Consider the following 11,012-nt stretch of genomic DNA (forward strand, 5'->3'; position numbering starts at 1 on the left):
CTACACACAGGGAACAGAGGAGCTTGACAGACAGTTATCTGAGAGTCCCATTTTCAGCTGCAGAGAACAATCACATCAGGGAAGTCAACGTGCAGGCTCAACAGCAGCCTCTCAAGCCAGCTCTCTGGTAAAAATAGGGGAAACGTATGGTTCCAGCACCTATATAACATATATTTGTCACAGGGACTGTGGCTTACGGCCACACTGCCCTGAACACGCCCGATCTCGTCCGATCTCGGAAGCCAAGCAGGATCGGGCCTGGTTAGTACTTGGATGGGAGACTGCTTGGGAATACCAGGTGCTGTAAGCTTTTTTCTCTTCTCTCTGCGGCCTGCATGTAACATCTGACCATCACCGTGTGCCACACAGACACAGACACCAGGAAGTTAACCAGCTTGGGCTGCTGCTGATTGGTTGGCAGACACCTCTGTTTCTGTTTGGCTCTCAGTCTCCATGTTGCTGATCCTGGATCTGCTGAGATGTCCCAGCAGGCCATTGTTGGCTTTGATCCTCATACATTTAACTTTGTCCTGAGAAAGGACAAGTTCCAAAAAGTCAAACAGGGACTACTTTTGCATTTGACGTAGCCAAACTGCATGCGCCTGGAGAAGCCAAAAGGCTTACAGCACCTGGTATTCCCAGGCGGTCTCCCATCCAAGTACTAACCAGGCCCAACTCTGCTTGGCTTCTGAGATCGGACGAGATCAGGCGTGTTCAGGGTGGTGTGGCCGTAAGCCAGCAATGGAGTCACAAACCAGCTTTTTATAGATTCTGAAACAGAATCTGTTATTGTATTCCGACTTCTAAAATAGAACTATACTGTTTAGAGAAGACGCAGTTTATGAGCATGTCGTGGGATTGAGCTTCCCTGGTTTCTCTATATGACAACGGACACAAAACTACACACAGGGAACAGAGGAGCTTGACAGACAGTTATCTGAGAGTCCCATTTTCAGCTGCAGAGAACAATCACATCAGGGAAGTCAACGTGCAGGCTCAACAGCAGCCTCTCAAGCCAGCTCTCTGGTAAAAATAGGGGAAACGTATGGTTCCAGCACCTATATAACATATATTTGTCACAGGGACTGTGGCTTACGGCCACACTGCCCTGAACACGCCCGATCTCGTCCGATCTCGGAAGCCAAGCAGGGTCGGGCCTGGTTAGTACTTGGATGGGAGACCGCTTGGGAATACCAGGTGCTGTAAGCTTTTTTCTCTTCTCTCTGCGGCCTGCATGTAACATCTGACCATCACCGTGTGCCACACAGACACAGACACCAGGAAGTTAACCAGCTTGGGCTGCTGCTGATTGGTTGGCAGACACCTCTGTTTCTGTTTGGCTCTCAGTCTCCATGTTGCTGATCCTGGATCTGCTGAGATGTCCCAGCAGGCCATTGTTGGCTTTGATCCTCATACATTTAACTTTGTCCTGAGAAAGGACAAGTTCCAAAAAGTCAAACAGGGACTACTTTTGCATTTGACGTAGCCAAACTGCATGCGCCTGGAGAAGCCAAAAGGCTTACAGCACCTGGTATTCCCAGGCGGTCTCCCATCCAAGTACTAACCAGGCCCAACTCTGCTTGGCTTCTGAGATCGGACGAGATCAGGCGTGTTCAGGGTGGTGTGGCCGTAAGCCAGCAATGGAGTCACAAACCAGCTTTTTATAGATTCTGAAACAGAATCTGTTATTGTATTCCGACTTCTAAAATAGAACGATACTGTTTAGAGAAGACGCAGTTTATGAGCATGTCGTGGGATTGAGCTTCCCTGGTTTCTCTATATGACAACGGACACAAAACTACACACAGGGAACAGAGGAGCTTGACAGACAGTTATCTGAGAGTCCCATTTTCAGCTGCAGAGAACAATCACATCAGGGAAGTCAACGTGCAGGCTCAACAGCAGCCTCTCAAGCCAGCTCTCTGGTAAAAATAGGGGAAACGTATGGTTCCAGCACCTATATAACATATATTTGTCACAGGGACTGTGGCTTACGGCCACACTGCCCTGAACACGCCCGATCTCGTCCGATCTCGGAAGCCAAGCAGGGTCGGGCCTGGTTAGTACTTGGATGGGAGACCGCTTGGGAATACCAGGTGCTGTAAGCTTTTTTCTCTTCTCTCTGCGGCCTGCATGTAACATCTGACCATCACCGTGTGCCACACAGACACAGACACCAGGAAGTTAACCAGCTTGGGCTGCTGCTGATTGGTTGGCAGACACCTCTGTTTCTGTTTGGCTCTCAGTCTCCATGTTGCTGATCCTGGATCTGCTGAGATGTCCCAGCAGGCCATTGTTGGCTTTGATCCTCATACATTTAACTTTGTCCTGAGAAAGGACAAGTTCCAAAAAGTCAAACAGGGACTACTTTTGCATTTGACGTAGCCAAACTGCATGCGCCTGGAGAAGCCAAAAGGCTTACAGCACCTGGTATTCCCAGGCGGTCTCCCATCCAAGTACTAACCAGGCCCAACTCTGCTTGGCTTCTGAGATCGGACGAGATCAGGCGTGTTCAGGGTGGTGTGGCCGTAAGCCAGCAATGGAGTCACAAACCAGCTTTTTATAGATTCTGAAACAGAATCTGTTATTGTATTCCGACTTCTAAAATAGAACTATACTGTTTAGAGAAGACGCAGTTTATGAGCATGTCGTGGGATTGAGCTTCCCTGGTTTCTCTATATGACAACGGACACAAAACTACACACAGGGAACAGAGGAGCTTGACAGACAGTTATCTGAGAGTCCCATTTTCAGCTGCAGAGAACAATCACATCAGGGAAGTCAACGTGCAGGCTCAACAGCAGCCTCTCAAGCCAGCTCTCTGGTAAAAATAGGGGAAACGTATGGTTCCAGCACCTATATAACATATATTTGTCACAGGGACTGTGGCTTACGGCCACACTGCCCTGAACACGCCCGATCTCGTCCGATCTCGGAAGCCAAGCAGGGTCGGGCCTGGTTAGTACTTGGATGGGAGACCGCTTGGGAATACCAGGTGCTGTAAGCTTTTTTCTCTTCTCTCTGCGGCCTGCATGTAACATCTGACCATCACCGTGTGCCACACAGACACAGACACCAGGAAGTTAACCAGCTTGGGCTGCTGCTGATTGGTTGGCAGACACCTCTGTTTCTGTTTGGCTCTCAGTCTCCATGTTGCTGATCCTGGATCTGCTGAGATGTCCCAGCAGGCCATTGTTGGCTTTGATCCTCATACATTTAACTTTGTCCTGAGAAAGGACAAGTTCCAAAAAGTCAAACAGGGACTACTTTTGCATTTGACGTAGCCAAACTGCATGCGCCTGGAGAAGCCAAAAGGCTTACAGCACCTGGTATTCCCAGGCGGTCTCCCATCCAAGTACTAACCAGGCCCAACTCTGCTTGGCTTCTGAGATCGGACGAGATCAGGCGTGTTCAGGGTGGTGTGGCCGTAAGCCAGCAATGGAGTCACAAACCAGCTTTTTATAGATTCTGAAACAGAATCTGTTATTGTATTCCGACTTCTAAAATAGAACTATACTGTTTAGAGAAGACGCAGTTTATGAGCATGTCGTGGGATTGAGCTTCCCTGGTTTCTCTATATGACAACGGACACAAAACTACACACAGGGAACAGAGGAGCTTGACAGACAGTTATCTGAGAGTCCCATTTTCAGCTGCAGAGAACAATCACATCAGGGAAGTCAACGTGCAGGCTCAACAGCAGCCTCTCAAGCCAGCTCTCTGGTAAAAATAGGGGAAACGTATGGTTCCAGCACCTATATAACATATATTTGTCACAGGGACTGTGGCTTACGGCCACACTGCCCTGAACACGCCCGATCTCGTCCGATCTCGGAAGCCAAGCAGGGTCGGGCCTGGTTAGTACTTGGATGGGAGACCGCTTGGGAATACCAGGTGCTGTAAGCTTTTTTCTCTTCTCTCTGCGGCCTGCATGTAACATCTGACCATCACCGTGTGCCACACAGACACAGACACCAGGAAGTTAACCAGCTTGGGCTGCTGCTGATTGGTTGGCAGACACCTCTGTTTCTGTTTGGCTCTCAGTCTCCATGTTGCTGATCCTGGATCTGCTGAGATGTCCCAGCAGGCCATTGTTGGCTTTGATCCTCATACATTTAACTTTGTCCTGAGAAAGGACAAGTTCCAAAAAGTCAAACAGGGACTACTTTTGCATTTGACGTAGCCAAACTGCATGCGCCTGGAGAAGCCAAAAGGCTTACAGCACCTGGTATTCCCAGGCGGTCTCCCATCCAAGTACTAACCAGGCCCAACTCTGCTTGGCTTCTGAGATCGGACGAGATCAGGCGTGTTCAGGGTGGTGTGGCCGTAAGCCAGCAATGGAGTCACAAACCAGCTTTTTATAGATTCTGAAACAGAATCTGTTATTGTATTCCGACTTCTAAAATAGAACTATACTGTTTAGAGAAGACGCAGTTTATGAGCATGTCGTGGGATTGAGCTTCCCTGGTTTCTCTATATGACAACGGACACAAAACTACACACAGGGAACAGAGGAGCTTGACAGACAGTTATCTGAGAGTCCCATTTTCAGCTGCAGAGAACAATCACATCAGGGAAGTCAACGTGCAGGCTCAACAGCAGCCTCTCAAGCCAGCTCTCTGGTAAAAATAGGGGAAACGTATGGTTCCAGCACCTATATAACATATATTTGTCACAGGGACTGTGGCTTACGGCCACACTGCCCTGAACACGCCCGATCTCGTCCGATCTCGGAAGCCAAGCAGGGTCGGGCCTGGTTAGTACTTGGATGGGAGACCGCTTGGGAATACCAGGTGCTGTAAGCTTTTTTCTCTTCTCTCTGCGGCCTGCATGTAACATCTGACCATCACCGTGTGCCACACAGACACAGACACCAGGAAGTTAACCAGCTTGGGCTGCTGCTGATTGGTTGGCAGACACCTCTGTTTCTGTTTGGCTCTCAGTCTCCATGTTGCTGATCCTGGATCTGCTGAGATGTCCCAGCAGGCCATTGTTGGCTTTGATCCTCATACATTTAACTTTGTCCTGAGAAAGGACAAGTTCCAAAAAGTCAAACAGGGACTACTTTTGCATTTGACGTAGCCAAACTGCATGCGCCTGGAGAAGCCAAAAGGCTTACAGCACCTGGTATTCCCAGGCGGTCTCCCATCCAAGTACTAACCAGGCCCAACTCTGCTTGGCTTCTGAGATCGGACGAGATCAGGCGTGTTCAGGGTGGTGTGGCCGTAAGCCAGCAATGGAGTCACAAACCAGCTTTTTATAGATTCTGAAACAGAATCTGTTATTGTATTCCGACTTCTAAAATAGAACGATACTGTTTAGAGAAGACGCAGTTTATGAGCATGTCGTGGGATTGAGCTTCCCTGGTTTCTCTATATGACAACGGACACAAAACTACACACAGGGAACAGAGGAGCTTGACAGACAGTTATCTGAGAGTCCCATTTTCAGCTGCAGAGAACAATCACATCAGGGAAGTCAACGTGCAGGCTCAACAGCAGCCTCTCAAGCCAGCTCTCTGGTAAAAATAGGGGAAACGTATGGTTCCAGCACCTATATAACATATATTTGTCACAGGGACTGTGGCTTACGGCCACACTGCCCTGAACACGCCCGATCTCGTCCGATCTCGGAAGCCAAGCAGGGTCGGGCCTGGTTAGTACTTGGATGGGAGACCGCTTGGGAATACCAGGTGCTGTAAGCTTTTTTCTCTTCTCTCTGCGGCCTGCATGTAACATCTGACCATCACCGTGTGCCACACAGACACAGACACCAGGAAGTTAACCAGCTTGGGCTGCTGCTGATTGGTTGGCAGACACCTCTGTTTCTGTTTGGCTCTCAGTCTCCATGTTGCTGATCCTGGATCTGCTGAGATGTCCCAGCAGGCCATTGTTGGCTTTGATCCTCATACATTTAACTTTGTCCTGAGAAAGGACAAGTTCCAAAAAGTCAAACAGGGACTACTTTTGCATTTGACGTAGCCAAACTGCATGCGCCTGGAGAAGCCAAAAGGCTTACAGCACCTGGTATTCCCAGGCGGTCTCCCATCCAAGTACTAACCAGGCCCAACTCTGCTTGGCTTCTGAGATCGGACGAGATCAGGCGTGTTCAGGGTGGTGTGGCCGTAAGCCAGCAATGGAGTCACAAACCAGCTTTTTATAGATTCTGAAACAGAATCTGTTATTGTATTCCGACTTCTAAAATAGAACTATACTGTTTAGAGAAGACGCAGTTTATGAGCATGTCGTGGGATTGAGCTTCCCTGGTTTCTCTATATGACAACGGACACAAAACTACACACAGGGAACAGAGGAGCTTGACAGACAGTTATCTGAGAGTCCCATTTTCAGCTGCAGAGAACAATCACATCAGGGAAGTCAACGTGCAGGCTCAACAGCAGCCTCTCAAGCCAGCTCTCTGGTAAAAATAGGGGAAACGTATGGTTCCAGCACCTATATAACATATATTTGTCACAGGGACTGTGGCTTACGGCCACACTGCCCTGAACACGCCCGATCTCGTCCGATCTCGGAAGCCAAGCAGGGTCGGGCCTGGTTAGTACTTGGATGGGAGACCGCTTGGGAATACCAGGTGCTGTAAGCTTTTTTCTCTTCTCTCTGCGGCCTGCATGTAACATCTGACCATCACCGTGTGCCACACAGACACAGACACCAGGAAGTTAACCAGCTTGGGCTGCTGCTGATTGGTTGGCAGACACCTCTGTTTCTGTTTGGCTCTCAGTCTCCATGTTGCTGATCCTGGATCTGCTGAGATGTCCCAGCAGGCCATTGTTGGCTTTGATCCTCATACATTTAACTTTGTCCTGAGAAAGGACAAGTTCCAAAAAGTCAAACAGGGACTACTTTTGCATTTGACGTAGCCAAACTGCATGCGCCTGGAGAAGCCAAAAGGCTTACAGCACCTGGTATTCCCAGGCGGTCTCCCATCCAAGTACTAACCAGGCCCAACTCTGCTTGGCTTCTGAGATCGGACGAGATCAGGCGTGTTCAGGGTGGTGTGGCCGTAAGCCAGCAATGGAGTCACAAACCAGCTTTTTATAGATTCTGAAACAGAATCTGTTATTGTATTCCGACTTCTAAAATAGAACTATACTGTTTAGAGAAGACGCAGTTTATGAGCATGTCGTGGGATTGAGCTTCCCTGGTTTCTCTATATGACAACGGACACAAAACTACACACAGGGAACAGAGGAGCTTGACAGACAGTTATCTGAGAGTCCCATTTTCAGCTGCAGAGAACAATCACATCAGGGAAGTCAACGTGCAGGCTCAACAGCAGCCTCTCAAGCCAGCTCTCTGGTAAAAATAGGGGAAACGTATGGTTCCAGCACCTATATAACATATATTTGTCACAGGGACTGTGGCTTACGGCCACACTGCCCTGAACACGCCCGATCTCGTCCGATCTCGGAAGCCAAGCAGGGTCGGGCCTGGTTAGTACTTGGATGGGAGACCGCTTGGGAATACCAGGTGCTGTAAGCTTTTTTCTCTTCTCTCTGCGGCCTGCATGTAACATCTGACCATCACCGTGTGCCACACAGACACAGACACCAGGAAGTTAACCAGCTTGGGCTGCTGCTGATTGGTTGGCAGACACCTCTGTTTCTGTTTGGCTCTCAGTCTCCATGTTGCTGATCCTGGATCTGCTGAGATGTCCCAGCAGGCCATTGTTGGCTTTGATCCTCATACATTTAACTTTGTCCTGAGAAAGGACAAGTTCCAAAAAGTCAAACAGGGACTACTTTTGCATTTGACGTAGCCAAACTGCATGCGCCTGGAGAAGCCAAAAGGCTTACAGCACCTGGTATTCCCAGGCGGTCTCCCATCCAAGTACTAACCAGGCCCAACTCTGCTTGGCTTCTGAGATCGGACGAGATCAGGCGTGTTCAGGGTGGTGTGGCCGTAAGCCAGCAATGGAGTCACAAACCAGCTTTTTATAGATTCTGAAACAGAATCTGTTATTGTATTCCGACTTCTAAAATAGAACGATACTGTTTAGAGAAGACGCAGTTTATGAGCATGTCGTGGGATTGAGCTTCCCTGGTTTCTCTATATGACAACGGACACAAAACTACACACAGGGAACAGAGGAGCTTGACAGACAGTTATCTGAGAGTCCCATTTTCAGCTGCAGAGAACAATCACATCAGGGAAGTCAACGTGCAGGCTCAACAGCAGCCTCTCAAGCCAGCTCTCTGGTAAAAATAGGGGAAACGTATGGTTCCAGCACCTATATAACATATATTTGTCACAGGGACTGTGGCTTACGGCCACACTGCCCTGAACACGCCCGATCTCGTCCGATCTCGGAAGCCAAGCAGGGTCGGGCCTGGTTAGTACTTGGATGGGAGACCGCTTGGGAATACCAGGTGCTGTAAGCTTTTTTCTCTTCTCTCTGCGGCCTGCATGTAACATCTGACCATCACCGTGTGCCACACAGACACAGACACCAGGAAGTTAACCAGCTTGGGCTGCTGCTGATTGGTTGGCAGACACCTCTGTTTCTGTTTGGCTCTCAGTCTCCATGTTGCTGATCCTGGATCTGCTGAGATGTCCCAGCAGGCCATTGTTGGCTTTGATCCTCATACATTTAACTTTGTCCTGAGAAAGGACAAGTTCCAAAAAGTCAAACAGGGACTACTTTTGCATTTGACGTAGCCAAACTGCATGCGCCTGGAGAAGCCAAAAGGCTTACAGCACCTGGTATTCCCAGGCGGTCTCCCATCCAAGTACTAACCAGGCCCAACTCTGCTTGGCTTCTGAGATCGGACGAGATCAGGCGTGTTCAGGGTGGTGTGGCCGTAAGCCAGCAATGGAGTCACAAACCAGCTTTTTATAGATTCTGAAACAGAATCTGTTATTGTATTCCGACTTCTAAAATAGAACTATACTGTTTAGAGAAGACGCAGTTTATGAGCATGTCGTGGGATTGAGCTTCCCTGGTTTCTCTATATGACAACGGACACAAAACTACACACAGGGAACAGAGGAGCTTGACAGACAGTTATCTGAGAGTCCCATTTTCAGCTGCAGAGAACAATCACATCAGGGAAGTCAACGTGCAGGCTCAACAGCAGCCTCTCAAGCCAGCTCTCTGGTAAAAATAGGGGAAACGTATGGTTCCAGCACCTATATAACATATATTTGTCACAGGGACTGTGGCTTACGGCCACACTGCCCTGAACACGCCCGATCTCGTCCGATCTCGGAAGCCAAGCAGGGTCGGGCCTGGTTAGTACTTGGATGGGAGACCGCTTGGGAATACCAGGTGCTGTAAGCTTTTTTCTCTTCTCTCTGCGGCCTGCATGTAACATCTGACCATCACCGTGTGCCACACAGACACAGACACCAGGAAGTTAACCAGCTTGGGCTGCTGCTGATTGGTTGGCAGACACCTCTGTTTCTGTTTGGCTCTCAGTCTCCATGTTGCTGATCCTGGATCTGCTGAGATGTCCCAGCAGGCCATTGTTGGCTTTGATCCTCATACATTTAACTTTGTCCTGAGAAAGGACAAGTTCCAAAAAGTCAAACAGGGACTACTTTTGCATTTGACGTAGCCAAACTGCATGCGCCTGGAGAAGCCAAAAGGCTTACAGCACCTGGTATTCCCAGGCGGTCTCCCATCCAAGTACTAACCAGGCCCAACTCTGCTTGGCTTCTGAGATCGGACGAGATCAGGCGTGTTCAGGGTGGTGTGGCCGTAAGCCAGCAATGGAGTCACAAACCAGCTTTTTATAGATTCTGAAACAGAATCTGTTATTGTATTCCGACTTCTAAAATAGAACTATACTGTTTAGAGAAGACGCAGTTTATGAGCATGTCGTGGGATTGAGCTTCCCTGGTTTCTCTATATGACAACGGACACAAAACTACACACAGGGAACAGAGGAGCTTGACAGACAGTTATCTGAGAGTCCCATTTTCAGCTGCAGAGAACAATCACATCAGGGAAGTCAACGTGCAGGCTCAACAGCAGCCTCTCAAGCCAGCTCTCTGGTAAAAATAGGGGAAACGTATGGTTCCAGCACCTATATAACATATATTTGTCACAGGGACTGTGGCTTACGGCCACACTGCCCTGAACACGCCCGATCTCGTCCGATCTCGGAAGCCAAGCAGGGTCGGGCCTGGTTAGTACTTGGATGGGAGACCGCTTGGGAATACCAGGTGCTGTAAGCTTTTTTCTCTTCTCTCTGCGGCCTGCATGTAACATCTGACCATCACCGTGTGCCACACAGACACAGACACCAGGAAGTTAACCAGCTTGGGCTGCTGCTGATTGGTTGGCAGACACCTCTGTTTCTGTTTGGCTCTCAGTCTCCATGTTGCTGATCCTGGATCTGCTGAGATGTCCCAGCAGGCCATTGTTGGCTTTGATCCTCATACATTTAACTTTGTCCTGAGAAAGGACAAGTTCCAAAAAGTCAAACAGGGACTACTTTTGCATTTGACGTAGCCAAACTGCATGCGCCTGGAGAAGCCAAAAGGCTTACAGCACCTGGTATTCCCAGGCGGTCTCCCATCCAAGTACTAACCAGGCCCAACTCTGCTTGGCTTCTGAGATCGGACGAGATCAGGCGTGTTCAGGGTGGTGTGGCCGTAAGCCAGCAATGGAGTCACAAACCAGCTTTTTATAGATTCTGAAACAGAATCTGTTATTGTATTCCGACTTCTAAAATAGAACTATACTGTTTAGAGAAGACGCAGTTTATGAGCATGTCGTGGGATTGAGCTTCCCTGGTTTCTCTATATGACAACGGACACAAAACTACACACAGGGAACAGAGGAGCTTGACAGACAGTTATCTGAGAGTCCCATTTTCAGCTGCAGAGAACAATCACATCAGGGAAGTCAACGTGCAGGCTCAACAGCAGCCTCTCAAGCCAGCTCTCTGGTAAAAATAGGGGAAACGTATGGTTCCAGCACCTATATAACATATATTTGTCACAGGGACTGTGGCTTACGGCCACACTGCCCTGAACACGCCCGAT

General features: G+C 49.0%; 25 non-coding genes across 25 annotated transcripts in view; 13 read left to right on the forward strand and 12 right to left on the reverse strand.

The window, feature by feature from the left end:
• The first annotated feature begins 191 nt into the window (after positions 1 to 191).
• LOC142393470 (5S ribosomal RNA) lies at positions 192 to 310 on the forward strand. The gene has a single exon (XR_012772074.1). It is a non-coding gene; the product is annotated as a 5S ribosomal RNA (ribosomal RNA).
• A 307-nt stretch (positions 311 to 617) lies between these two features.
• On the reverse strand, positions 618 to 736 carry LOC142392191 (5S ribosomal RNA). The gene has a single exon (XR_012770856.1). It is a non-coding gene; the product is annotated as a 5S ribosomal RNA (ribosomal RNA).
• A 354-nt stretch (positions 737 to 1,090) lies between these two features.
• On the forward strand, positions 1,091 to 1,209 carry LOC142392491 (5S ribosomal RNA). Its single transcript, XR_012771140.1, has one exon. It is a non-coding gene; the product is annotated as a 5S ribosomal RNA (ribosomal RNA).
• A 307-nt stretch (positions 1,210 to 1,516) lies between these two features.
• On the reverse strand, positions 1,517 to 1,635 carry LOC142392192 (5S ribosomal RNA). Its single transcript, XR_012770857.1, has one exon. It is a non-coding gene; the product is annotated as a 5S ribosomal RNA (ribosomal RNA).
• Positions 1,636 to 1,989: 354 nt separating this feature from the next.
• Positions 1,990 to 2,108, forward strand: LOC142392492 (5S ribosomal RNA). Its single transcript, XR_012771141.1, has one exon. It is a non-coding gene; the product is annotated as a 5S ribosomal RNA (ribosomal RNA).
• Positions 2,109 to 2,415: 307 nt separating this feature from the next.
• On the reverse strand, positions 2,416 to 2,534 carry LOC142392193 (5S ribosomal RNA). The gene has a single exon (XR_012770858.1). It is a non-coding gene; the product is annotated as a 5S ribosomal RNA (ribosomal RNA).
• A 354-nt stretch (positions 2,535 to 2,888) lies between these two features.
• Positions 2,889 to 3,007, forward strand: LOC142392493 (5S ribosomal RNA). Its single transcript, XR_012771142.1, has one exon. It is a non-coding gene; the product is annotated as a 5S ribosomal RNA (ribosomal RNA).
• A 307-nt stretch (positions 3,008 to 3,314) lies between these two features.
• On the reverse strand, positions 3,315 to 3,433 carry LOC142392195 (5S ribosomal RNA). The gene has a single exon (XR_012770859.1). It is a non-coding gene; the product is annotated as a 5S ribosomal RNA (ribosomal RNA).
• Positions 3,434 to 3,787: 354 nt separating this feature from the next.
• Positions 3,788 to 3,906, forward strand: LOC142392495 (5S ribosomal RNA). Its single transcript, XR_012771144.1, has one exon. It is a non-coding gene; the product is annotated as a 5S ribosomal RNA (ribosomal RNA).
• A 307-nt stretch (positions 3,907 to 4,213) lies between these two features.
• Positions 4,214 to 4,332, reverse strand: LOC142392197 (5S ribosomal RNA). Its single transcript, XR_012770861.1, has one exon. It is a non-coding gene; the product is annotated as a 5S ribosomal RNA (ribosomal RNA).
• A 354-nt stretch (positions 4,333 to 4,686) lies between these two features.
• LOC142392496 (5S ribosomal RNA) lies at positions 4,687 to 4,805 on the forward strand. Its single transcript, XR_012771145.1, has one exon. It is a non-coding gene; the product is annotated as a 5S ribosomal RNA (ribosomal RNA).
• A 307-nt stretch (positions 4,806 to 5,112) lies between these two features.
• On the reverse strand, positions 5,113 to 5,231 carry LOC142392198 (5S ribosomal RNA). Its single transcript, XR_012770862.1, has one exon. It is a non-coding gene; the product is annotated as a 5S ribosomal RNA (ribosomal RNA).
• Positions 5,232 to 5,585: 354 nt separating this feature from the next.
• LOC142392497 (5S ribosomal RNA) lies at positions 5,586 to 5,704 on the forward strand. The gene has a single exon (XR_012771146.1). It is a non-coding gene; the product is annotated as a 5S ribosomal RNA (ribosomal RNA).
• A 307-nt stretch (positions 5,705 to 6,011) lies between these two features.
• On the reverse strand, positions 6,012 to 6,130 carry LOC142392199 (5S ribosomal RNA). Its single transcript, XR_012770863.1, has one exon. It is a non-coding gene; the product is annotated as a 5S ribosomal RNA (ribosomal RNA).
• A 354-nt stretch (positions 6,131 to 6,484) lies between these two features.
• On the forward strand, positions 6,485 to 6,603 carry LOC142392498 (5S ribosomal RNA). Its single transcript, XR_012771147.1, has one exon. It is a non-coding gene; the product is annotated as a 5S ribosomal RNA (ribosomal RNA).
• A 307-nt stretch (positions 6,604 to 6,910) lies between these two features.
• LOC142392200 (5S ribosomal RNA) lies at positions 6,911 to 7,029 on the reverse strand. The gene has a single exon (XR_012770864.1). It is a non-coding gene; the product is annotated as a 5S ribosomal RNA (ribosomal RNA).
• A 354-nt stretch (positions 7,030 to 7,383) lies between these two features.
• LOC142392499 (5S ribosomal RNA) lies at positions 7,384 to 7,502 on the forward strand. The gene has a single exon (XR_012771148.1). It is a non-coding gene; the product is annotated as a 5S ribosomal RNA (ribosomal RNA).
• A 307-nt stretch (positions 7,503 to 7,809) lies between these two features.
• LOC142392201 (5S ribosomal RNA) lies at positions 7,810 to 7,928 on the reverse strand. The gene has a single exon (XR_012770865.1). It is a non-coding gene; the product is annotated as a 5S ribosomal RNA (ribosomal RNA).
• Positions 7,929 to 8,282: 354 nt separating this feature from the next.
• LOC142392503 (5S ribosomal RNA) lies at positions 8,283 to 8,401 on the forward strand. Its single transcript, XR_012771150.1, has one exon. It is a non-coding gene; the product is annotated as a 5S ribosomal RNA (ribosomal RNA).
• A 307-nt stretch (positions 8,402 to 8,708) lies between these two features.
• LOC142392202 (5S ribosomal RNA) lies at positions 8,709 to 8,827 on the reverse strand. Its single transcript, XR_012770866.1, has one exon. It is a non-coding gene; the product is annotated as a 5S ribosomal RNA (ribosomal RNA).
• A 354-nt stretch (positions 8,828 to 9,181) lies between these two features.
• On the forward strand, positions 9,182 to 9,300 carry LOC142392504 (5S ribosomal RNA). The gene has a single exon (XR_012771151.1). It is a non-coding gene; the product is annotated as a 5S ribosomal RNA (ribosomal RNA).
• Positions 9,301 to 9,607: 307 nt separating this feature from the next.
• LOC142392203 (5S ribosomal RNA) lies at positions 9,608 to 9,726 on the reverse strand. Its single transcript, XR_012770867.1, has one exon. It is a non-coding gene; the product is annotated as a 5S ribosomal RNA (ribosomal RNA).
• Positions 9,727 to 10,080: 354 nt separating this feature from the next.
• LOC142392505 (5S ribosomal RNA) lies at positions 10,081 to 10,199 on the forward strand. The gene has a single exon (XR_012771152.1). It is a non-coding gene; the product is annotated as a 5S ribosomal RNA (ribosomal RNA).
• A 307-nt stretch (positions 10,200 to 10,506) lies between these two features.
• Positions 10,507 to 10,625, reverse strand: LOC142392204 (5S ribosomal RNA). Its single transcript, XR_012770868.1, has one exon. It is a non-coding gene; the product is annotated as a 5S ribosomal RNA (ribosomal RNA).
• Positions 10,626 to 10,979: 354 nt separating this feature from the next.
• LOC142392506 (5S ribosomal RNA) overlaps positions 10,980 to 11,012 on the forward strand; it is a 119-nt gene continuing 86 nt past the window's right edge. Inside the window, exon 1 of the ribosomal RNA XR_012771153.1 lies at positions 10,980 to 11,012. This exon is cut by the window's right edge and continues 86 nt beyond it. This is a non-coding gene — a ribosomal RNA (5S ribosomal RNA).

Source organism: Odontesthes bonariensis, chromosome 11 (assembly GCF_027942865.1).
Source record: "Odontesthes bonariensis isolate fOdoBon6 chromosome 11, fOdoBon6.hap1, whole genome shotgun sequence".
In the NCBI taxonomy this organism is placed as follows: Eukaryota; Metazoa; Chordata; class Actinopteri; order Atheriniformes; family Atherinopsidae; genus Odontesthes; species Odontesthes bonariensis.